At 37.4% G+C, this 26,786-nt stretch overlaps 1 protein-coding gene and 1 long non-coding RNA gene across 3 annotated transcripts in view; one reads left to right on the plus strand and one right to left on the minus strand.

The window, feature by feature from the left end:
* The window catches only part of KCND2 (potassium voltage-gated channel subfamily D member 2), a 305,075-nt gene extending 302,868 nt beyond the window's left edge, over nt 1–2,207 (minus strand). The window contains exon 1 of one of the 2 annotated variants that reach the window (XM_080590883.1): nt 2,072–2,207. The gene's annotated coding sequence lies outside the window, so the exon portion shown is untranslated. Of the gene's footprint in view, nt 1–1,079; nt 1,488–2,071 lie in introns of those variants that run through there. The other variant, XM_080590882.1, reaches the window with a different exon arrangement.
* On the plus strand, nt 4–7,950 carry LOC308194812. The gene is made up of 2 exons (XR_013950884.1): nt 4–666; nt 2,203–7,950. It is a non-coding gene; the product is annotated as an uncharacterized lncRNA (long non-coding RNA).
* The last annotated feature ends 18,836 nt before the right edge of the window (nt 7,951–26,786 follow it).

Below are 26,786 nucleotides of genomic sequence, written 5' to 3' on the forward strand. Positions count from 1 at the left end.
AAAAGAAAAATACAAACGCTCACACGTTTTCAAGGCAACAGAATTTCCAAACATTGTTGTGATTTGCAGAATTAACCGGGCCACCTTTCTGATTCCTCCCCTTTTTTTTTTGGTCCTAGAATATCCTTTCCAGGGGCTGGTTGGCCAGTTAGGACAATAAACCAGGGCACTTGGAAAATCAACGTATTCAAAGCAGCTACAACTCTCTAGCAGTCAGATCCTTTGGATACGAGGTCCATGCGAGGCCCCCGGATGGAAGCAGCGGTCCACGGAGCTCTAAACGCGAGAGCCGGCTGGTAGCCCTGGTGCAGCGGTGCAGCCACCTGGAAGGAGATTCTCCTCCACGCGCGATGCAGCCTCTCCGCCCGCCCCTTCTCCGCTCCCCGCCCGCTGCCGGAGCCGGGCCGCGGCCGCCAGCGGAGCCCTCCCCGGGCGGGCTGCAGCGGGGTCGCCCGGCGCCGCCGCCCGCTCCCTGTGGCAGGGAGGAGAGGATGGGCCGGACGGGCCGCCCCCCACGTCCCCGGCCGCAGCCCTGGAGCAGCAGCGGGACAAATCTTCTCGCTGACCTTGATCACCGCCCCGGGGACTCCTCCTGACCCAGGCTCGGGGTCGGGGAAGCCGGCGGGGCAGGGGGAGGAGCTCCGGGCGGCAGCATTAAACTTTAAGGCAAGTTTTCCGTGGAGGAAAGGCGTTGAAGGGCAGAGGGGCGAGGGGGGAGCGCCCCGGGGCAGGGAGCGGGCGGGGTGGGGGGATTCCTCCCGTAACGGGGCGTCGGGGGCAGGGAAAGGGTATGATCCGGAGCGGGGACAGAGGGGCCAGGCAGGGCCGCGGTAGCGAGGGGAGGAGCGGGGGCTTCGGAGCCACCCGCTGAAGGTAGGATGCGGGGGCACATCCTCGGGAGCGGGCGGCGGAGGGCGAAGCCGGGTAGCCCCGGTGCAGGGTGCGGGCGTGGGGCAGGGGCGCGGGGCCCCGCCGCTGCAGGTCGCGGCTCGGTGGGGCCGGATCAATCCTGCCTCTCGCCCCTTCCCCTCGCTTCTGCTCTCGCATCCCTCCGGACGTGCCCAGCCTGCGGCACCTACCTGGGAAAGTCTGGCGAGAGCGCTCAGTTGCATAGAGACTTTTGGAAATACGGGCTCCGCCGCTGGATCTCCGCGCCCCGCGGGGAACGGCGGGGAAGTAGTTGCTCCTGAGAAAGCTCGATCGCATCCAAAGGGACATCGATAATAAGGCTTTCCCCCACCCCCACCCCCCTCCGCCACCGCCGAGCGCCAAGCAACAAGTTCAAGGGGTGGGTGGGGGGAGAAAAAAAAAAAAAAAAAGGAAAGAAACGTAATCGCGCCTGGCAACTCGGCGGAGCACGTCTTTTGCGGGGCACGGATCCTGCGGCGCGGGGCTGCCGTCAGGCGCGGCTGCGGCTGCGGCCGCTGCCCCTGCCCCTGCCGCGGGCTGCGGGCTTCGGGCGGCGGCGGCGAGGCCCTGCCGCGGCCGGGGGCGGGGGGGGGGCTTCCCGCAGCCTCCCCCGCGGCGGGCGGGCCATGCCGCCCTGCCCTGCCGCGCCGCCGCCGCCACCCGCGGGCGAGGGGCGCAGGGGAGGGAGGCGCAGGGGGGCGGCGGAGCGGGGCGCGGGGGCAGAGGGGGGGGGATAAGGGGGTGTGTGGGGGGGTGAGCATCGCGGAACAAAGGGTCTCTGCCGGCGGCGGGGCTGGAGGGGAGAGCCCGGGGGTGTGTGTGTGTCTGTGCGTGTCTGTGGCTCTGTCCGTGTGGCTCTATCCGTGTGTCTTTCTCCATGCGTGTGTCTCTGCGGGGCCGGGATCGCCCGGTCCAAGCCCTCCGCCGGCAGCGCCGCGCAGAGCCTCTGGAGTTCGCCGTGTTTCGGGTAGGGATCGGTGTTTCGGGTAGGGCGGCGGGGATGGCTTAGGTGAGGTATCTAGGGGATTTCTCGGGAGGGCCAGCTCGTTTCAGGGGAAGGGGAACGATTATTTAGTGAAAGAAAGATTGAAGAGGGGGGTGAAATGCCTGGCGATGCATCTCACTACCGGAGTTCTCGGTTCAATATCCAAATGCCCCTTACCAGCTTTGGGAAAGGCGAGAGCTGGGACGGCTATGGGAACCTTTTCCTCCTTCTCTCCGTTCCGCTCCCGTGCAAAGCCATCACCCCCCAACCTTTTTTTTTTTTTTTTAATTTTATTTTTTCGTCGCTAGATGGCGTGTGGATGACGGGAAGTGAGCCCCGCCGCTCGCCCGCTCGGATGCTGCTGGGCCCCGCCGCCGCCGGCCGCACCGAGCTGACGGCACCGCCGCATCTGCGGGGCAAAACGGGCCCTACGTGCCCTTAGCTGCGATAAATAAAATGGTCCCTCCGTGTTTTCATTAATTAATTAATTAATTAAGGTACTGAAAACGCTCAGTGTCGTCTTCACTGAGCTAGTGTCAAGATAGCACAATTTACGTTTGTTTGCTTGTAGTAGTAGGACAGAAAGCATGCTAAGGAAGCTCAGAGTAAACGGGTTCCATTATACCTGAAGATATTCTGACCAAACCTCCCCTTCTGATAACCTGTCTTGGGCATATGTGAAAGAAATTTGAAACAAAACACAGAAAAAGAAAAAACAAACAAACAAACAAAAAACACAGAGAAAATGGTGAAATAAGCCAAATATATACTGAAGCCTGGGAATTATCTCTTTTCTATATTTTAACAATATGTGTAACTTCAATATGTATTAGCTCCTGTTTAAGTTCCCATGAAAAAGGTGAACAGTCGGTGCGCTCAAACTCTGTCAGCAGCCTCTAAGCTGTTCCCATCAGAAATATTCGAACTCATGGGGAGAAAAGGTTTAAAAATGTTTGAGTGTAATTCCTAATTTAGGAAAACTTATAATAGTGATCAATCACACATGTCAAACCACATGAAATGAAACGTTGCATAAAATAAAGGATACTTTCTGTAGTTTTACTGTTGTTTCTTTTTTCTAAGTCAAACGTTCAGTACACTGTATCCTACAAATTAATCCATTCATTTGAAATTAGTCAGTCAACATGTTGGTGCAGAGCTTTCAGTGACTTGGTTATTCTTCTTCCATATGAAAGATTGGGGGTTTTGATTTGGTGATGCAAAAAGACAATCCTGTGGCAATTAATAAAGGCCGATTTATGGTCCTGTCGCTCAGCACTGAGACAGTAATACAGGGCTTCCTTTTCTGACAAATAATCAGGAAAGGTTTCCTTTTCTGCTACAGATGCTTTTTGTAACCAATGGTTGCTCTTATTTTGCTCAGCTTTATTAAGTTGACTGGTTTTACAGAAAGCAGTTAGTGTTTTCAGTTGCTCTTTCTATGCAGTTTTTATAGAATAGGATTCTTCACTTCCAGCAAAGGTGTTTCCCCCCTGTACAGATGAGAATGGGTTCGTTTAAAAAATCACTTTGATTCTTGTTGTAATACTGATGTTGCTTCACAGACTTACCACATTTCATCAGGAAAAATTAGAAGGGAAAAAACAAACAAAAAAAACCCACCCCAAAACCACCAACACAACCAAACAACAAAACAAAAGCAAAACAAAACAGCAACAACAACAAAACATTTAGACAGTGAATATCATGTGGTCTTGCAACACTATGATTGTTTTAAATCAGAGGTTTGAAACCAGTCCAGGTTAAAACTCTTTCCTAACACCACTGACTATTTGGAAAGATGATCACCTCACCTTAAATTTTTGTGGACAGTGTGTGTATCAGAGAAGCCTTTTTTAGAAATCGGTTCATGAAAGGAAAAGACAAAGACTGTGTAGGTAAGTGTATTCTATTTCCTCTTTATTCTAGCAGAAGGTCCATTAAAATACTACTGAGAAGTGATAACCAGGAAGCTTATACTTTCACAGCTTGTGCCTTGAATTTAGTGCCTTGAAACTGTCTTCAGTATTAATTCCTTTTTTGTATGAAGAATCTAAATTCTGGTACATAAAGTATAGCTAAATAATCAGCTCCTCTGAAGTCAAAATCTTTTCTGTGACATCACAATTGGCTTTGAAGAGATTGGTGTGATGTGACAGGGAGGATTATGACTTCAAGTAGGAATTAAGTAGCAGGGACTCAAATGAGACAAAAATCCTATTTTTAAGCAAAGAAAATAAATCCTAGTGATTGTAGGAAAAGAAGAAAATGGTACTGAAGGGAATGTAACAGTGGACTCTAGTATGAGCTGTTTCTTAATTCTTTACAAAGTCCGGAGGCACAAAGAACTCTCTAAGGATTAAAGAAGATAACAGTTATGAAGCATAAGCTTATATTAGCACATTTATTTTTTTTCTTTAACATTTTTAGAAGCATTTAGAATATTTGAAGTGAAGAATTTGCTTTACAGTCTGAATCACGTACACCTCTTCATAATTCCTTTAGTATTAAGCTAGTAGTCTTTCCTTTTGAGACAAGAACAGTGCAAATATTTAATGCCACCTTGTAAGTCTTAACTTCAAGTTTCAGCATGAACTTTGACTTTTTTTTCCTTTCTCTCTAGTCTAGAAGTTAATTTCACAATTCTTTTATATATATGCTAAGATTTTTTTGTATATTCAATACAAAACACAGAAAATCATGCAGAGATGACTGTGTTCTCAGTTTATGCTATTTTCCCCCTCTAGCATAAGTATAGATAGTATAGATAAAAGGCATGTTTATGTACTATTTCGTCAAAAAAAGCAAAGAGTTTTCTACCTGATTTATAGGAACCAAAATTACTTATTAATGTTCAAAATACAGATATTTCTTCCAAGATACACTCTGGTTATTACTAAAAGAAAATTCTGCTGATCTTCCTTCTTTACTTCATGTATTTCTGGTTGATAGGTCTAAGTGCTTCTCATTCTGAACAGAAGAGGCTTGGGCTTTTGGTGTTTATTTCTTTGTTTTGATTATTTGTTTGGTCTTTTTTTTTTTTTTGGTTGGTTGGTTGATTTTGTTTTGTTCGTTTGTTTGTTTTTTTACTCAATTAAGGGAATATTCCTGAGAATATTCTCTACCTGTGTAGAGAAACACTCATATAATGATAGTTACGGCGCTGATCACTTAGTCCCACTGAAAAAATGGATCACAAGATTACGAATATCTTTGTCAAGCAGAAGAAAATAATTCATTTTAAGATAGAAGTAAAAAAAAAAACTGCTTGGTCAAACATCCAATTAATACAAATATATATATTTATATAGTTTCCTTGCCTTCATGGATTTGTCTCATCTAAATCTAGCTGGTTTTTGTACTGTGGGCTAGACAGGAGGCTTTTGATATGGGCATAATTTTTCAAAGACAAAAAGCCATCTTTCTGGTAATTTGCTAAAATAGGCGCAGGTCACTCTGCAGTGCATGTGCTTATTGTCCTTTTTTCTATATGGAGAAATGGGTTGCTGTGGACCTGAAAAGTTATTGACCTCTCAATGGTCAAGTATTAAGATGTACTTTGGGGAAGCATAGAAAATTTCTTCTAAATTCCAAAGTCAATCTGAGACTTAGTATAGCTGACATTAATCTTAAAAAAAAAAAAAAAACACAAACAAACAAACAAACAAAAAAATACTTATTTCTCCGGAAAAGATTTTTAATGCATTTATTACAGACTTCTTGGGTGGAAGAGAAAGGCAGAGCTATCGGCATTGTGGTTTCTCTTTTGCTTAAGGTGAAGTTAAGTGAATACTTGGAATGATCTCAAGACCTTACAGATTTCAGAAGTGTCTGACTTGATCCCAAAGATTTTTGCTTAATCCTCTCTAAATCAACAATTAACAATTTACTAATTGTATATGTTTTTTCTTGATGTACAGGGTATTATATAAAATATTAATTCTATTACACTATGTATTAGTCATGTTAAGCACTGGAAATTCCTCTGGAAATTAGCGATATATTACCCAGTAGCGAAATGGTAAATAAACATCTTTAAACTTTACATAAATATATATTTCTTATTTTAAATTCATATTTTGACTCACCTACTCTCTTCAAAGGAATAGTTGTTTCAGCTATATAATGAGGCCCAATTTCTACCAATTTAGCTTTAGGCACCTGTGATACCTAATTCACCCTAACTTCGTAATTTGACGGTCTGGAGGAACAACTCCTGAGGGTAATTTATCCTATTTACAGTCTGAGTATATGCAGGAAGTTATTCATTGACTATAAAAGGCAGACTTCAATGACTGTGGTCCTTAATTTAGGAGTCTTAGTAAGGTACTTTAAATTAGGATAAGCCTGACAATGACAGCCGGAGCTGGTCTGCTAAGTAAATGGAAAAATGATCCTGGACTTTAAATGTCCAGTGAATTAATGCAGAAAACTAATTACCCCCTTGAGTTCATATTTCTGGCTGCATCGAAGCACTTTGGGAAGTATTTGAAAAGCATTTCCTTACCAAGTTTATTGTGTCCCCAAAGCCACATTTCTAATCACATGCAGAATCTCTGGTATCATCAGATGTCTTTCACTTCCCAAGCACTTAAAAAGCCAAACAAGCACAAACATAAAACAAGTAAGAAGCTCTCTTGGAAGAATGTAGACATGGATTAGAAACATTCTCTCTTCATACGAAGTGAGAGGTACTGATTAAGCACTTGGTTCTGACAAATCTATGCATCAGTTCATAACTGTGCTCTTTTAAAGTTGCAGAGTTTGGTACTTTTATTTGCCCTGTTTCTGTGCTCAGATTCTCTAAAATATGTCTCATAATTTGCATGAGCCATTGGGTAAAATATATGTCAGACATGATTTAACTTTTACGCTGTGTCTCAAAGAGCAATGCATACAGATGCCATAATGCAGCAGACAGAAAATATCTGCAGAATTCGTAGTCTATAATTCAGTCATGACCATTCCTTCATGTATTCATTCTATATTTAGAAGAAAGCTTGGCTAAACTGAACAAAATGATTTGAAATATAATAAATAAATAAATAAATAAACAAACAAACAAATAAATAAGGAGTTTAGTTAAGGCCCTGAATCATACCTTGGGCCTTAAGTTCTCCAGTTTTAAAGCACTGAAAAAGGTAAATAAGAAGGGAATCTCAGTCTCAGCAGTAAAGGAACTTGTCTGGAAATATGATTTTCAAAGACAGCTGCAAAATTGCTCAACGAAACTAATCCATAGGGAGTAATACTGAAAGGGACATGGTCAGTCTGTGGCCAGTGTAACCATGCATAACACAGACTCCACCAGGGTGGTTACAGAGAGGACACAATAAATTTGCACAATCTTGGAAAGCCTGAACCTTTCCAATTTCAAACCAGGTTACTTTTCTCCTTTAAGAGTATATAGATTAAAAAAAAAAAAAAAAAAGGGTAAAAAGTTAGTTTACAATTAGTAGCCTCCAGATTCAAATAATATGAAGATCTCCACAGAAAAACATTTGTCCTCTTCTCTTAAGCTTCTTACTTCAGGCCATCTAAAACCCTAATATCCTTATCTATCTACTTATGAAAAGTCATCTGCTCAGCGGAATTACAAAATTGTTGCTCAGTGGAATGATGAAATCTTTGCTCAACTGGGGTGATATCAGATAGAATAGATACATAATGTTAGCTGAAGAAAATAAGAAAAGGTTTGTATCCTTTATATTTGGTGCTGCTTTAATTAACATGGGTGATATTGCTAAAGATTTTGAAATTGTGGTGAACCGGTAGAAAATGTAGATGAACATATCAAATTGGATAAAACTAATGCTTTTTCTTTTTCAGGAGTTCCCATTTTGATTTTTCATACCTAAGTCTTTGTAATGGACTTTGGCAATTTTTGGAGATCTATATATAAATAAAAAATATGATGCTTTATACTATAAATATATATATTTATGTATGTTTCATTAGCAGATCTTTCTCTGCAGATATCTGTTCTAATAGATAACAGATTGTATGGTAATATGATTTATCAGCCAAAATAAAATAAAGAATAGTGTTTTTTTTTTTGACTTCACAGTTTTTGACTTTTTTTTTGTTTTGTTTTGTTTTAATTTTCACTCTATAGCATACTCGTAGCATGGCAATCTTTCAAGATGTATCCAAATTTTATAATTTTAGATACAGTCCTTTTTCTCTGCATTCCAGGAAATGTAGGGTTTGGATGTCAGCCACCTTCCTCTGTTCCTGCAAAAGCTTCACAACGATCAATGGCTCCTTGCCTAATTAGTCCCATCTCTCTTATACTGCAAATCCTTTCTAAACTGCTTTGTTACTAGATTGGTCCTGCTATTTAGTACCTTATGTAGAGGATACACAAAGAGGGGTAGTACAGCCCTGACTGAGAGCAACTGGAATTTTATTCTACCCAATTTCAATAAATGGTTTCTGTTCTAGCAAAGCTTCCACCATTTTAAATCTGAGCAGCTTTATAGGAATCCTATATGAAAGAGACGAATATGTGCAAAAATATAGTTAATAGAAACAATGTGTCATTCACTGGCACAAATGACTATAGAACATTTTTCAGAAGTTAGTAGATTGAATAGTTATTATCTTGTATTACAAATTACTTCCTTTGTCCATCCAGCTCTTAGCAGAGGGAGAAGTGGCAGACTGGCATGGAGCTGGTAACTCTTCAAACCTGAGAATATCTGGAGAGATGCCTGAAGGGGCACTTTTTATGCCAGTAATTGCTAATAGCCCCTGTACCACAGTTCAGAGCAGGAAATATAAACCTTCTTTCATGTTAATGATTGCTTTATAATTGCATAAACTGCAATGAGAAAGCAGTCCTTTATAGCAAGAAACTTCTCCAGCTTAGGGAGGAAATGAAATGTTTGTGGCTGTCCTCATGGTAATGCTGCAGTGAATGTTGAATCCAAACTTCCAATAGGAAGAAAGGATGAAATAGAATGTCGAGGAGTCTTTCTACTAAAGTGAAACATTACTCATATGATTGTTTGCATGAACTTAATTAAAAAATATTAAACTGAAAATAAATAAATAAATAAATAAATAAATAAATAAATAAATAAAGCTAGCCTTTTTTCATTATGGCTAAGACCAGTTTTCTTCCTGTGTAAATAAATAAGGGTGTAAAACTAAGAAGTTAACAAGTCCTGAGAAATTTGTTAATTAGACTAGATGTTGGGGTATCAGTACTAACAGCCATAAAATCAAGAAGTTAAAATTGAAAATCACATCAAATTTATCAATCTTTATGATTTATATGCATCCAAAAATATATTAATCATAGAATCATAGAATATCCTGAGTTGGAAGGGACCCACAAGGATCAAGACCAACTCCTGCCTCCACACAGATCTACCCAAAAATCAGATTTCAGACCATATGACTAAGTGCACAGTCCAAACGCTTCTTAAACTCCAACAGGCTTGATGCCGTGACTAAGTCCCTAGGGAGCGAGTTCCAGTGGGTGACCACTCTCTCAGTGAAGAACCGTTTCCTGTGTTCCAGCCTGAACCTCCCCTGTCACATCTTGGCTCCATTCCGTTGGCTCCTATTGCTGGTCAACAGAGAAAATAGATCGGTGCCTGCCCCTCTGCTCCCCCTTGTGAGGAAGCTATAGACCATGATGAAGTCTTCCCTCAGCCTCCTCTTTTCCAGGCTGAACAAACCAAATGACCTCAGCTGTTTCTCTTATGTCTTCCACTCTAGGCCCTTCACCATCTTTGTAGCTCTTCTCTGGACACTCTCCAATAGTTTCACGTCCTTTTTGTACTGTGGTGCCCAAAACTACACACAGTAGTCAAGGTGAGGCTGCACCAATGCAGAGTAGATACAGAGACAAACTAGACTTACTCATTATTTAGCTTCTTCAGAAACTTAAACAAATGTTTTATTGATAGATGAACAAAAGTTCACCTCGGTGGCAATTTTCAGCATAAGTTATTCTGTCACAAATTATGAGGCTAAGTCAGCAGAGGGCTTGCGGAAAATTGTTGCCACCAAGCTAAAAGAAGTATGCTTCAATAACATCCTTCTTGCTTCATAAAGAGACTGTACTTTTGTTTACCAGTTAAAAACATTTTCTATTGTTCATAAATAAAATAGCAAGAAAATATCTAACTTGAATTACAACTTACTTAAAGCAAGGAAAAAAATCATCACAGTATCAGATCTTCAGTTTCCTTCTGGTAGTGTATGTAGCATTACACAGTCATTGGAAAGAACTGCTATGCAACATAACATAAAACAGCCTCAAGACTGCAGCAATTACAGTCTAGATATTTGATGCACACCATATGAATTAAAAGGAAAAACAAACAAACAAACAAAAAAACACTGTTAAATCTAATTCACATTAAAGCAATAGAAAGCAGAGGGATGAAACACTGGGCAGTAGGAATATTTCTCTGGAGAGATCTTATAGAGGCCTTTCAGTACTTCCAGAAAGATGGTGAGGGACTCTTTGTCAGACAGTGCGGCAATAAGACAAGTGGTAATCGTTTTAAATCAAAAGAGGGGAGGTTTAGATATTAGGAGGAAATTCTTCCCTCAGAGGGTGGTGAGACACTGGACCAGCTTGCCCAGGGAAGCTGTGGATGTCCCATCCCTGGAAACATTCAAGGCCAGGTTGGATGGGTCTTTGAGCAACCTGGTCTAGTGGAGGGTGTCCCTGCCCATGGTAAGGGGTTGGGATTAAATGATCCTTAAGGTCCCTTTCAACACAAACTATTCTCTGATTCTCTGAATCTGTAAACAGTGCTCTGTTAAAAGTAACAACCTGAAGCAATTTTTATAGCTCAAGGTTCCAGAATCAATGAGAGATCTGCCATGGCTTAAAGTCTGTTTGTGTTTTCTTTCCTTCTTCTCTCTTTGCCTCAGCCTCAGCAAATCAGTCATGTAAGTTACAATGAGTTTGGTCACCCAGTTTTATTTGTTATGCTGAATGGAAGTGTTGTCTAGATGGCACATCAACCCTTCCAAACCCATGCCGTAACCCTCTAATTAATCCTCCAGTTCTAGCAATTAGAACAGAAGATAATATATAGATAAGATAACATGGACATTTTTTTTTGAGTATTTCTGTGTGCAGCGTAACTGATGATGTCTGGTTTCCCTCCTGTCTCTGACATCTAAGAAAGGTTGATCTCATTAGCATCTTTCACAAGGATTAATAATAAGAGTGTCTTTTCTCCATCCACTTGCCAGTTCTCATAAAATTATAAAAACTGCTTATCTTTAGGCTCTTTACCCCTCTAAAATAATGTTCCAGAATTACTGTGAGTTTGACAGACAGACTGACATGGGAAATGATTGCATTCACTCAATTACTTGGAAATTTACTCAATTACCTAGAAAACCAGGCTACAAATTGCCATCTCTCCTTATTTTGATATGTTAATTCAGAGAGATTCTAGCCAACTTACTGTGGAAAATAGAGATCTGGACATACTCGGAACAGCAGAAGGGTTGTTCTTGCCTGGTTGCCACGTCCCTGTTTTGCAGCAGAAGATTACAATAAAGAATGAAAGTCAGTAATAAAACCTTCTGCAGCCTTTCCACAGCTACTAACACACACACCCCAAAACCAAACCAAACCAAAACAAACAAACAAACAAAAAGTAGCCATCTGATCAAGCTACTACTAACCAGAGCTAAGTCAGCAGCTGCTCCTGAACAATAGCTCTTTGGTGACATATCCTGTTTAGACACTAGTCAGTGTCTAACACATTTTAGCTTGTGGGGATCTCAGGGAAAATAATAAAAATAGACTTGTTTGGACACGTGTTTATGGGCAGCTATTTATGGATGGTTTAAAAGAACGTTAATGGAGGTTTAAAAGAACATTATAGAATCATAGAAACATTAAGGTTGGAAAAGACCCCCAAGATTATCTGGTCCAAATATCCCCCTACCACCAACATCACCCACTAAACTATGTACCTAAACACCATGTCCTACCTTTTCTTAAACACCCCCAGGGATGGTGACTCCACCACCTCCCTGGGCAACCTGTTTCAATGCCTGACTGCTCTTTCTGAGAAGAAATGTCTCCTAATTTCCAACCTAAACCTCCACTGGAGCAACTTGAGGCCATTCAGGTTATTCATTATCACAATAATACTAACAAGAGGAGAGTAGTTATCAGTCACTGGAAAGAAAAGAAAAAAAAAGAAAAAAAAAAAAGAAAAAAAGACCCTTAATTTGTAAAGGACCTGTTAATTTTTGTGGCATGGCCAGAAAGTCAGAAAGTCATCCACTAAGGGATGCTATGGAAGTGAACCTTTGCACGACAACTGTGTAATATGCTTAAACATTAGTAAAAAACTGTGCCTATGGGAATCTGTTAATTCATGCAAATTCTTATATAATGGCGATTTTTCTGGCTTTCCTCAAACTGGCAGAGACAGGCATGTAATAACTTCAGGTGAGCATGAAAAAGAGATTACAGAAGAGAAATTGACAAACAAGGTAATAACTGTATTTTCCCCTATTTTCCACTATATAACAATTAAATATACTTATGTCATTAATATTGTCATGACAACAAAGTATCTATATTGTTTCATTTTGCATGATATTGTTGCTTTATGTTTTCACTGCATGTCACTGTTAAGTAAAATTGAACTTCATGAACTTTGGTTAGGGATAAAGCTCAATATTCCCAGGATAAAAGCTATCCCTGATCTCTGTAACTTAGAGAACTGAGAGAACAGAAGTTTTAAGAAACAGTTTTTCTAGTCTATGAAAATTTCTATTCTATTTATTTCTATTCTGTGAAAATATTCAAGAAACTCCACAGTTATGTTCTTTCCTATTTCTTCCTGCCGTATCATTTTGTGGTTGAAACCCTGGGGCAATTTTTTGTATTTTTCAAGTGTTACATTTTCAGTGACATGTCATAAATGTTTAAGTGCATTCAGACCCTGAAGACTAGAGAACAAATGAGACAGCTCTAAATATGCTAACGATTCAAACTCTTTGCAAGGAATTAGGAACCTAATTCTGAGCTAGCGATGCACACTTCCTAAAAAGTACTATGCTCCTAATGAAATTAATGACATCTAAGAATGTTGAGCACCTCACAAGAATAAGTTCTTATTTACCACCCATGAAAATGCTAGAATGGGTCATAATTATTAAAATAAATCCCTTGTTTGTCATTCCTATTAACTTTAGTACCATCAGGCAAAGGTCCAATTTGAATTATCTGTGTTTCCTTATGCTGCCACATGGGTAAAATTACAGCTCTGAGTGCAACTGCCTAAGTGTAAATGGATTTTCTTAGTCAGCGTCAAGATGTATTGATCCATGATAAACTGTATAAATAATAGATGTTAATGTTTCAGTCATTGAATTAATGTAACACCAGACAAAATATTTCTCTTTTTAACTAATAAAGTATTAAAAGAGCTAAACAAAGGATAAAATTTCTGACATTTTAGTATTTAAAATGCAATAAAAACAATCCAAAATTATAATTACAGAAAAAAAAAAGTTGTTAAACAAATTAATAATAGCAAACTTACTAGAATTAATTTACCATATATGAAAATTCACAATGAGCAGCGTTCATATTCTGCATGCAATATTAGGAAAATTCAGCAAGGATTGATTTTACTGTTGCAAGCCAATTCACTTCAGCTTTATACAGACTGTTGTGAGTCTGATTAAATAAACTGAAGTGAACAGATTTACTTAGATTTAAACTTCTGTAACTGGAAGAAGAATTTTAGTACCTACACTTTTGTTGGAGTATCATGAAAAACTGTAATTTCAAAAGTAGAACTAATTATTATTATCATTTCTACCACTGAAGAAATCTTGCTACTATGAAAGAAATACTTTTTCTACTATAAATAATCTTCTTTGCTCTTGTCTTTATTAAAAATAACAAACGGCAGTAAGGATTTTTTTTTTCTCCCCAAGATATAAAAGCAGAACAAAATTGTGCTTTTTCTTTCCTCTGAACTCATAATCTTCTATTACATTTCATCACATACAAAAACCTTAAATATAGTGTTTGGGTAAATGCACTCAGCCTTCCAGGAAATAACAAAATACAATGTTATGTTTGAAAAAGGTATATTTTGCCATTTGCTTTGGTGCAATGTAAATATCATGATGGTAAGAAGAATAGAAATGACATAAGGAAAAAGTTGTATACATGCATGCACTCATACAGAAGTAAGAAAATTCTATGCTTGTGTCATTTTAATTTTGATCTAAGAAAGTTTTCTGTAGCTGAGTGTATATTTCATGTTAAAAAAAGTAAAGATAAGTTACTTCTATTTCTTTCTGATTTTCTTTGTTTTGTTTGTTTGTTTGGTTGCTTTGGTTTGTACTGTATGTGCAGTTGACAAGCTGGCAGTTTTTCAAATAAAGGAATTTATGGTTGGTAGTAGAACTGGAAATATATATATATATTTTCCACTTCACTGGCTGACCAGAGAAATTGAAAAGAAAACAAACAAACTGTTGTATGTTGAGCCAAAGCTAAAATTCATGGATTGCGCCACTGAAATAAAAAAATGAAAAACATATATATATATTTATATATAAATTTATATATATATTATATACATTTATAATATATAACATATAATATATAATTATATAATATATAATTATATAAAATTATATATATATTTATATATAAAATCATATTATAAAGTGCATTTGCATTAATTTTTAGATTTTCCTGTTTTTGGTACTTAACAAAGCAAAATGTCATTTCAAAACAATAAAGGTATGTCGCCTAGAAATGTCAAAGCAGTTTCAGCCTTCTCCTTTCAGCCAAAATTATTAAATGCTCTTGAACTAAAGGCACTTACAGATTTTCTCTTTGAAAAACTATTTGCAGAAGAAAAAAAGATGATGAAACCCAGATTTACTACATAAAGTAGATTTTTCAGAACACATTATTAATTACCTTAGTCTGTGATATAGGTTTCTCTGATAAAATTTACCGTTATAACCTCTATTTTTGTTTGAGCCTGCAGTGACTGCTAGTGTACCATTTCGTATACCTGTGAGTTCCGTGAGCTTTGGCAGGGTTTTGTGTGGGCATGGGAATACAGAGTTCTTACTGAAGGACAAAAGCCTTATTTTAAAATTCATGATTCTTCAGGTGAAGACCCATCCATAAACACGAACTTGACCACAGTGTGTGTTGTCTTAAGAAAGGGACCTACAGGGTATGTCAACCAACTGGGAAAACCATAGTTATTCAAAGCAAGATGTGCATTCTTAACTTGCAGCTTTATGCCATATATGATCAGTTAAGTCTATAATTATGAAGACTAGCATTTTTTTAGGCATTGATCCTCACAGTAATCTTTACTTTTTTAATGTTATACTCTTGAACAAGCGTTTTGACTTTGAAGAGCCATCCTGCATATCTACATCATTTTAAGAATGGTTATGTGAAAACTTACTTGTGTCTTGGATGCTGTTTACTTCTATTTTTATACCGTTTTTTTGTCTGTTTGTTTGTTTCATATTTTACAGTACATCTAATATATACACTAACCTAATAAGGGTTATGATTATACTCCTGTTACTCTTACTCCTTGACATAAAATCTTTCTCCTACTGTGTAAGTAAGATTAATTTGTAATTTTATATGCTTACTTACATCTCCCACAGTGATCGAAATAGGCTAAATATGTAGAGTCAAATACAATTCGAGCCTAAATTGTAAAAATTGAACACATTTGTCCATATGCTGCTTCCTCCAGCTCATGATATGCCAGTATCTATCAGAAAAAAATTACCTTGCTTTATTGCTCAGAAAAAGAAGTATGACAGAAAAAGCTGGTTTACTAGTATAAATTGTAAAGAGCAGTTTTAATTACTAGTGGCAATAAGAAATCCTAATAATATTTAGCACTGTGTATTGTGCATGCATGACTGAATTATTGTTCAATGAAACTATGTATTTGAAGTGTACAAATATTAAAAATTCAATAAGCCAAGTAATCAAAAGAGTAATTCTTGGGATGACATATGCCTGTTTGATGACATTGTAAGGTTATAATGAATACTGTTAGGAATATCAAGTATTACTCACTAAAGAACCAGCCACAGATAGGAACTGAAGAGAGCTGCAGAGTCTCTTTAAAGGCACATTGAAAGGTGGGATGCATTTCTCCTAAATTTAACCATCTAAAAATCAAAGATTTATCCTAAGATAGTATTCTAAACTTTATTTGTTGCCAGTAGAGATAAACAAGCAATTGCATCTCATCTTTACTTACAATATCTTTCAGTATATTCCTCTTTCCTCTTAATATTTGTGATAATTTTACATAAAAGGATAATTTAGGAAAATATTTCAGGAGATTTTAATAAGCTTATAAATCTGCTTGGCATTAAGGGTGGTTCTGTGGGAGCAAGAAGAAATCAATGAAATATTCCTTACTCTGTACAAAAGGTCATGGGTTTAAAAGTAAAGTATAGCCTCAGGACTGAAGTAATCTACCGTTGTAAAGCTGTTTATATTGTGTGTCCTAAGTCAACATCCCTTCCATGTCATGTAATAGATGTTTAGACAATCGTATGGTGTCACATGAAACTTCTGTTCTTTTAACACAGGATAGGAAAGAGAAACTGCAATTGACATTGATGGGACTAAATCATAAATCTACTCCTTTTTGTTCCAGAAGTCAATATGTAAAAGTCATATAAGAGACTCAGATGCAGAATCTCATATATAATTTCAATCCCTCATCCTGTGCTGTAGGTTGCAGATCTGGAAATTATAGCATATAAAAACTTCTAAAAGTAGATCATTTTTCATTGCTTTTAAATCCAATACTGTTAATAGTAATCATTTTACTGAGTTATTTTGGAATACCTTGTGTGAGAGCTAAATGAATTGCAAACTGTTTATACAAAAGGATGGAGGGAATTAAGCATTTCACGGCAGGTGAAAAGCACGTCACACACACTGACTTTCCATCTGTGACTGCATAGGTAGACAGTGCCAAACCGAAAACTAAGCAGCATGCAACAGCTGAGAAGGCAAAGTGTGATGTGCATTTAATTTCACCAAAAGAACAGTCACATGCCATGAAGCATTTTAATTCCTATTGTAAAATAACTATTTTAAATAAATATATGTCATATATATGCATATAATATATATGTACATACATATTGTTTGTTTGGGTATATTTTATGTCTTCACTATAGAGACAATCTTGTGTAACTGTAACAGCTGTATAATTTCATTATATGGTACTGTGTATGTTTTTCAGGTGCCAAATGACAAAAACTTTACAAAGTCTGCTGATTTTCTAGTGCACCAAAATCCCTCAATGTATTGCATGGAGATTCCAAAAGCAAGCAAGCAAACAAACAAAAAAATTGAGTTCTATGCATCTATTAGTTTTTAAAACCATCAGTCTCTCAACAACGAATAATAAAAAGACTATGTTTTTGAAGAGCCTGAAATGCTTTTTGCTTTGCTGCTGCAAATTTAGTTAGCAAAAGAAGCTCGGTTCATCTAAAACTCATTTCTGAGTTATGCTGACATTAATGAAACAAAAAATGATACTGGTATAGAAATAATGACAGAAAGAAAAACCTTTTTTAAAATTATTATTATTTTAAGCTTCATTTAAAATAAAAGACTAAACATTTGTTAAATAAGAGCAATTTGTGATTATGAGAATTGAAAATATCATCTAATTTTAAAATAAACATACTTCAAGTGTTAGTGGATCACAGGTAGGCTATATTTGTTATGACAGGAGATTAAAAATATGTGACAGTACACCAAGAGGTAAAATATATTCTAAAGGTGACATACTGCATATTCCCCCACTTTTTTTTTTCTTTTTTTTTTTTTTTTTTTTTTTCCAGTGTGTCTGTGACTTAAAGTAGAAACTGTGGAGCAACTAAGGGACTTTCTAGAGATCTCTGCTGTGTACACCTGGCAGATACTTGATAAGGTAGTCATTTGCCCTGCTGGGATAAACAGGTCGAGGACCTGAAGAGGAAAAAAGGGCAGAAGACACTCCAGTTTTCAGGAGTAACTGTTGTATCTGTGCTTTGTATTCAACACTTGGATGGAGGCTGCTGGAAATTGTGTCAATAAAGGTCCTGACTATATCACTTTTTCATGGATAATTGGGAGCGAATAGAGAGGGCGTTGTGAGGAGAAAAAGGAAAGATAAATGAAATTCGAGGCAAATAAACCCACAATGGAGAATGGGAAGGGAGAGAGATGGGAAAAGTTCATTCGTTGAGTAGATAAGTGCCCAAATATGAGTACAAAGACGAGGTGTATATGAGTATAAAGAATGTATAATCAGATATGAGAATAAATTCTGAAACCCAGTTTAATGAGGTCACTTAGAACCTCTTTTATTGTAAAATAAATGTCAACTTTCAGAAGAAAAAAAGAAGGAACTGTTTGCAAATCTTGTTGTTCTTATCACAGAATTTATAAAGCCTACTCATCTCCTAACTTTCATGATGTAAAATATATATCATAGCTTCTCCTAAACTCAATCTGCCTTAGAATTGAAATCATGCCCCTCTGATTTTGCAAGTGTGACAATGTGGTTAGTGGGGAGGTATATCTCCCCTTTCTCTTAGTTTCTGCAGGTCTTGAGCAAATATAGTTGCATTCTCATTTTCTTTTTCTTCATATAGGAAAAGGAAACAAACATATATCCACTATGTAAAAAGCTGTCAAGTATCACTGTTGTCAAAAATGCTTATCTTCTGGTAATCCAAAAGAAGCCACTGAATAAAGGGCTACCTTTTTAAAGTAAAAATTCCCACTTAGTTTATCTAATTGGGTATGCAAAATCCATTTTATCAGTAACGAGAGTTGTCACCTAATGGTGTTTCACACTAGTTGCCCTAAGGATGAAATGCCAATCAGAGACATTGATGATTCTGTTTGGGCTTGTGAGTTGTCATGCAAATCAGTATGCAGATATAGTCTGAGTATGAAACAAACAACTTTAGTGATGAAATGAAACACAAAACTCTCATTTGTACATTTTGGTGTTCCTTTACTGAGGTTCATCCTAAACAACAATATGCATATTATTTCCATAAACATTTGACATTGTCTTGGTGTTGTAATGTTCTGGTAAGGAGTTTGCTGTGACCTTATTGTGTCTTCATATTTAAAGACCTGAACAGTAGTTTTGTCTTCACTACAGCTGTTCTATAATTATCTCTCAAAAATAAAATAAAATAAAATAAAATAAAATAAAATAAAATAAAATAAAATAAAATAAAATAAAATAAAGTAAAATAAAATAAAATAAAATAAAAAATCCAAACTTATAATTTAGAATGGATCACTTATTATAGATCTTTAATGGAAATTCTATTATTGCGTCAGTTGGTGTGTATTTATATATATAATGTACATGCATATATATATATATAATATACATAAGTATACCAATGATTTAAAGATACATTTACATTTGTATGCATGAAGAAATCAGAAAATCTAGACTTCAGAATGCTCAGGATTTATGTTTCTCTTCTTCCCATTCCTTTAAGGACTTTCAGCCCTAAAAAATCTGAACTAAAATTTCAGCTCTTGATGCTCAAAAAAAGGAATACTTACAAGCTCTCTTTTTGAGATGAGCATAGCCAAGCAGATAATGAGGGGTGAAATCTGCAAATATTTATTTAAATGAAACATTGAATTTTCCGTGGTAATGTTCTAGCTCATTTCGTGCTCACTTTGCAAGAATATTCTAGGAAATTAATTTGCTGAGTGGCTGCTTAAAATATGTATTGTTGCTGAATAGTGGATGGTACTGGTGAAAGCCATACTTGGAGTTCTAATATGCAATTATTGAAAATGAACAATAAGCTATTAGTTCTAAGTTCTGCTCTGCCCTGCAGTGTGGTGCAATTGCCTAAAGTAACTAGGAAAATAAAACTAACATTCGCATTTTAAAGAAAATGTACACCACTGAAGAGGCTTTCAGGGTAGGGTGTAGCTGCATTACCTAAGCGTTCCCTAGGCTTCCAACCTTAGATGCTATCGCGCTGGGGGAACCTGGTGTGCTAGTTCTAAGGAACAGTAGAGTATAGAGTGGAGTGGAGACACCACGGCTAGGCTCTGTGACCAGGTGGGGACTCGATTGTTCTTGTGCATACCGAGACCGATAAGCCGCACTTTTTGCTACCCTGAGCCAACGACCTGTCATGTTTTAACAAATGATGTACTCTAGTGTACTTTTGCTCATTGTAATATCATTATAATACCAAAACACACATCCATCCCAAAAGCTACCTGCCTCCAAGGTGCAACCCCCCCTCACTGAGCATGCGCTCTGAATTTCTTAGAGCCTATTCCTTTAAATGGAGATGGGAAAACTTTTCACCAATCGTAACTAAGATATGCTTGACTAGAGTCACTCAAGCTCCACCTAAAAGATAGAAAATAATATAAATTGGCCTAAGAGAGAGGGGATGTTAGGGAAGATACCATTGTAAGGGAAAATACCACCGTCAGGGGAGATACCATCCCGAGGGAATACACCATCCTGAGGACCTCCTGACCCCTGGGATCAGTCGACAGGCTGAGCCTCTCTTCCCCCCACACTGGGACGCCTTTGGGTGAGATGTGAACACTTGGTTATACTGTGCGTCTCTGCGGAAACTTAGAAATCTCTATAGAGTCTTTGTGCCTTTTAACGCGTTAATTTCCAGGCAGCACACCTGTGTATTTCATGCATGCTAACTTGCTTTTGCAGACAGTAACTATCGCCAGCAATCCAAAGAACCTGTGTACCTGTTGCTGTAATAAATTGCACTTAACTGCATTGTTCCTAGCCGTGATAGTTCTCATTGAATGCGACTAGAGTAAGGGCAGTTATATGTTACTGGTGAATCCGTGATCGTGGTAGTTCAGTGCTCTGAATTCAACCGGACCTGTAACGGTTAATCGGCTACACCCCTTAACACGACATGCAGAGAACAAAATAAGAAAGTGTGACTGCTGCTTACATACTAGCTGCAAAACTTTACCTCTAATCTTCTGCTTTTTTCTAGTTATAGTCACATATCATCATCATCATCAAAAGCATAATGGGTATCAAATACACAATCGACATTTTATGTCTTCATAACTTAATATGTTGTCAAAATGGTATTATAATATGACCAAATAGAGGCAGAAATATTTGTAGAATGGGGAATTTACAAAGTAGGAGTGTTTGGGTAAGACTTTTATTCACATTGAAGGTACAGTGCATTGAAAACAAAGAACTATTTCTGTTTGTTACTATAGATAAATAATAAAATATCTAAACCAAATTCATCTTCCCTGTCTCTAGTTATTCCATACTTGTAGTAAACTGCTTATTAACTACACTAATACCAAGTTTATTTTCAGACAGTTTGGCTAATGTTAATGAATAAATAGATAGTATTATTATATTATGAGTCTTTACATTAACCTCAACCTTCTGTTCATAGCTGTATCATGTAGTATGTTTGAGACTCATGCAGATGACACTTATCTTATGAACACCCTGATCCAGGCCTGTGGGTCTTATGTTTATGCAGCAGAGAGCCGTAGTTCCTCAGGTGCTTTAAAGCCCATATGTTGGCCTCACTGGGTCACAAATCAGCAAATCCAGCTGGCTGCACACCAAATCATCATGCAAAGATTTGTGTGCAAAGGACTTGAGCAAGAAGGCAGGCTCCATAAGTACAAAGTATATTATGTCCTCTTCCTCACCTTGAGTGACACACTGTGCTATTGCCTCTCACAGCTGAAAGGAAGATGCTCTTTCACAACTGTTCAAAAAGGAAGAAAGAAAGCTATAATAAATTATTAACTATAAATTATTCCCTCAGCACTATGGTTCAGTCATTGTTGCCCCAGTTTTCTTGCACTTGAAGCATAAAATATCATCCTCAAAGCCTTTCCTGGTAGAAATTGGCAAGATGACTGAAGTCAGAATTAGGTCTTGCAAGATAGCATCTTTTGGCATAGAATATATAATTTCTCAGATTTATTTTTTTCAGGATCTTGTTTTATTCCTCTTGAACTGAATGGGAGATTTACTCATGACTTAAAGGAGAAGAAAAATAGGCCTGTAGTTTCTCCAATATGAGATGATCTGCTTAGATACATACATCAACAACAAAACTTTCACATCAACATCATAATTGGTACAGTGGTCTCAATATAAACTTTTAGCTGCAATAACCCTTTTAGATTTTTGTTTACAGGAGTTTGATACAACTCAGTAGCAGGACTTTGCACAGACCCCAAAGGACTGAACAGAATCTTAAACCTGTAAGCTTGGCTCACCTACATCAATCAATACAGAGATTTTTCTTGCTATTGCTCTGCATTTCTAGCATAAAATAGTCACATAAGTATTTTTATTGAACTAAGATTAGTTTCACAAAGTAACCCAGATGTTTTCAGGATAAATTAAACTCATAATGTCTTGCGTTATATCACTTGTCCCACCTCATTCACAGTAGAAATTTGTCAGGGCAAAAAGTGCTTTGCTCTTTTGATATATATCTATTCAACAATAGAGCTCATTATCTCTGTCTTGCAAATACAGAGAATGAAATAAGAAAGGAACATGATCTTTGGAAAATAGGACAGTAAAACATTGACAGAAGTTAGATTTGACTCTGTGTCCTATGAGTCCCAAATCAGTTAACCTCTGCTAGACAGTATGTGTTCCCAGAGTGTCTTCTTGTGCAACCGTATCTGTACAGATTTATCCCTGTGTAATGACCTCTCTGTCTTTTTTTGTTTTTTCATTTGTTTGTTTTTCTGAGTAAAACAAATATTTTTCTAAATGAGCATTACCAGATCTGAGGTAGGTAGATTCAGTAGCGTTCTATTATTGAGAAGAATATTTGTACTGTTTGTTTATCATTAGGAGCACAGACAATTACCTAGATGTATGAAATATTCCAGGGAAAATCTGTTCAGTTATGCAGACACCTAAATGCATAAATCTGTCTGAATAAATACATTTTGTATTGAACTTCTTCAGTGTAACAGAGGAAAACCCTACTTTAATAACAAAAAGCATTGGCTGAAAATGCAGTCAAAATTTCAGTCAATTAGAGTTGTTAGAAATCCATCCGCTGTAGACATTTATTGAAATGTATTCATTCTGAGGAACACAAGAATATTAAGAAATTGCCAAGGAATAAGTTATAGAGTACATATTTTTAAGTCAGCTAAGTAATAAGATGTTTTGACTGGATGTTTTCCTGTGTGAGACTTAGTATTCAGTAATTACTAAAAGAAAGAAGACATTTTACTTTGGGAATTTCTTTAATGTTTGTGTGCACATAACATATTAGGCTAGAATTGCAATTAACTTCCAAAGATTTTTCTCTTCTTTTCTATAACTTTAAAATGATGGCATAGATATCTTATGGAATTTAGTAATATATTTTATTGTAAGTATAAACTTAATATATTTTATTGTAAGTATAAACTTGTATTTTACATTTACAAGATAGATTTTGAAACTCTGTGTTATGCTTAATGTTAATAATAATCATGGTTCTATTTGACTGGGAAAGTATGTACGGGATGATCTATCTGCAAGAGCATCTTAAATCAGCTGATCAGTGGAGGCTCAGTGCAGAGACACATATTAGACCATAATGACCACTGATATTAGTCCTGAGCGAAACAGACATCTGCTGGATGGCCTTGGCTACAAATGCTTCCTGAGCAATTCAGAATGTGAGAGAAATGGTTCTAAATCTTCATTCTACACACTGATGTCCTCCATTCCCATGGTAGAACAGATGGAGGTACCAGCTCCACCACGTGCTGAAGAGCAAGCCTGTTCAAGTCTGCAGTCTGTACAAGTTTGATCGGATGCCCTTCTTCTAGAGGCAAAGTGATGGAAAACAGCAGAGAAGCATAAATCCCTACTGGCTGGAATTCCATGAGTGGTGCAGTAGGGAGAACAACCTATTTAAGAAGCCATAGGTATGGAAGCTACCAAAATCAGTACATACACAAATTTTGTCTTCATACTAATCCCTTATGTCCTTCTCACTGGTTCATATGGTCTTCCCACAGCTTCTTTGGAAAGTACTTCAGCCTAAATGCTCTCTGATACAGGAGATGCAAAGCAGGTTTAAACTTGGCCCTTGGCAAATACATTAGTAAATTGCCAGGAAACATGCCACTGCATAGCCAAATTTCACTATACTCTTTTAAGAACATTTTTTGGCTTTTTGTGTGTTCATTCTTCTGCTATTGTCCCATTTCTCTTTATCTGGATTTCACTGTTTGTTCATTTACTTGTTTTGTCATTTCAAGCAAATCAAAAGCAAAACAAGAAGAAAATTCACTCAAAGCTCAGACTTGAACTCATTTTACAGTTAGGGATTTATTGAAAGGATTTCAGATTTATCTAGTTTGACACTAACTACGTAAATGTCTTTAGCCCTGTGCCTTCCTTGTAGTGTGACAAATGGAAATCCTCCCCCAAAATAAAAACACCGAAGTATTCAAGGTTGTTTCTACATTTTTCCAGAGCTCTGTACTGTGACTTATTTTTTAGCCAGCAAAATTCTCTTTGTTTCTCTCCTTTGTGAGATTAATACCGTTATAAGTGAAAGGCCTAAATGGGTTAAATTGCTTCAGTCAGTTCCCAAATAGTTATTACTTTCCCAAGCTGTTTCTATATCCTCTCAGGCAATTAAGCTCCCAAACTTGTTCTCTGGAAATATGTGGCATGATTTGGAAGTAAGCAAAGACCCCCTTCACTTCACTAGCTGTGGATTAAATATTATTTGAAGGTTTAAATTAAGGTTCTAGCATAACTTGTACAGTAGAGTTGTGTAATTCAAAAGGGAAGACTAACTTTTCTAGCTTTTATGCCAGTTTTCTTATTTGTAAAAAACTCAGTTAGGGACCAATTTTTTTTCCCAGATACTCTTGGATAAACTTACCTTAGAGGAATCAAATTGAAATCAATAACTGGGACATGAATCTGCACTTTTTCTCTAGTTTGAATATATTCCCATATATTGGGAATATATAGTATGTGACTTTGCAGGATATTTTGGTAGTGCTTTAGTATAGTTGGTTGAAATTCTTTGACAGTGAGGGATATTTACTGATTATGAATAGTGTTAGGTTGTATTTTCCTAATACGATCAGCAAAAGGAAGTTCAGACATGGTCTGATTAACTAGTCTAGAAAGTGTGTGTAGATAAATGCTTAATAAAAATGGGGAAAATATTATCCCTGCAAGTTGTGAAGCAAATCTGTGGTAGCTACTGTAACTGGAGCAGTCCTCAGGAGATGTAGCTTTGTTGTTTGTGCCTGGGGAATGTCCCTAAATATCAGTAGTCTCTTTCCCAAAGAGATCTGAGTAAGAATATATATATTTTTTCTATTCCCAATGTACAGCTGCATTTATCTGTTTATTTATTTATTTAAGAAAATAAATAATCAGAATTATGTTGTCGCAGCAACTTGCAGGGCAACTTTTTAAATATTCACAAGCTTTCCCCTCCTTCTTTGTTCCATCTATATGCATGAACAAGTCATTTGTTTGCATGTGGAAGAGTCTGGCCCAAGGTTCTTCTGACTGAATCTGAATGCTTTTGAGTGCAAATTCTAACTATTCATTTAGACGAGCTCCTTTTCCCTTGGCACTGTAACCAGCAACCTTTAAAGTCAGGCTTTGGTCATCTTGGCCATATGAAAGCTACTCAAAGTGGGATGCTCCAACAAAAAGATTTGTCAAGTCATGACAGCCCAGCTATTGGAGACCCTCATGTTTTAGGCAGATCCCCCAAGAAGCCTTAGACTAACCCAGAATGGGTGAATAAGATAGTTTTCAATGCAAAACTACTTAGCTTCAGTTACATTCTTTTCAGCATTCGTGCATTCTGCTATTCCACTTTTGGGTACAGAGATGCACAGGGAATTTTTGTATTATCAATGCAAGAAAAAAAAAAACACATTTTTTTAGCCCAGATTGCAAATCTGTTCAATTTCCTGTGGGTGAGCTTAGGAAGTTCCTTTTCCTTCCAAAATCTTATTTCACATCAGTCTGAATTTGGAAAAATGTAGGCTTGGATAGAAAGTGACAGACTGCTACTAAAAGTTTGCAGATGAGGTAGTTCTCATTTTGAAAAAGAAAGAATGAGACAAAGAAAATAAAAGGAGACACTACAGAGCAGCTATAGGTTATGTAAGTGGTTTAGAACAGCAATGATCAGTAGATAAAGGGTTTAGATACATAAGTTTTTAAATGTGCTTATGATGTCAGAAGGTTCTGAGATATGAAGCAATAGAATTATCTTAGAGTCATTTTTTCTGGAAGCTAATCACTGGTCATAGGATCTGAATTACCACAGAAGATGTTGCCACTCTACCTCATCTGTCATTAACAGCCAAAAATAGGTTAAAACTCTATTTTAAGTCACAGAAATATAAAAATGTAGGGAAAATAATTACTTTTAAATATTTTGCCTTGATTACAAAAATAAAATTGTGTTTTTCCATTCAAAGCTGTGGCCTGCATCACTGCTGTTGTGTCTTATTACATTACTCTGTGGAGGTGAAATTCTCTGAACCAGTTCCCCCAAGATTTTAGTAGCATCTGATTTACTGCATTTAGTGATCCTGTGTAGGAAAAAATGGATTAAGTGTTTTATAGTTTTAACTTAGCTCCACTTCTATCTGCCTTTAAAGTTCTAATCCTTCTTTATCTAGGGACACAGACCAACAAACTAACCACAGTTCAGAAGATATTTTTCAAAACAAGTGAAATCTCTCAGAACTCTTTAAACTGAGACTGTAACTGAAGATTGTTTTATACAGTAAAACAAAGGACCAAATCGCCAGCACATGGAAATCTGC

Source organism: Anser brachyrhynchus (genome assembly GCF_964034855.1).
Source record: "Anser brachyrhynchus genome assembly, chromosome: 1".
In the NCBI taxonomy this organism is placed as follows: Eukaryota; Metazoa; Chordata; class Aves; order Anseriformes; family Anatidae; genus Anser; species Anser brachyrhynchus.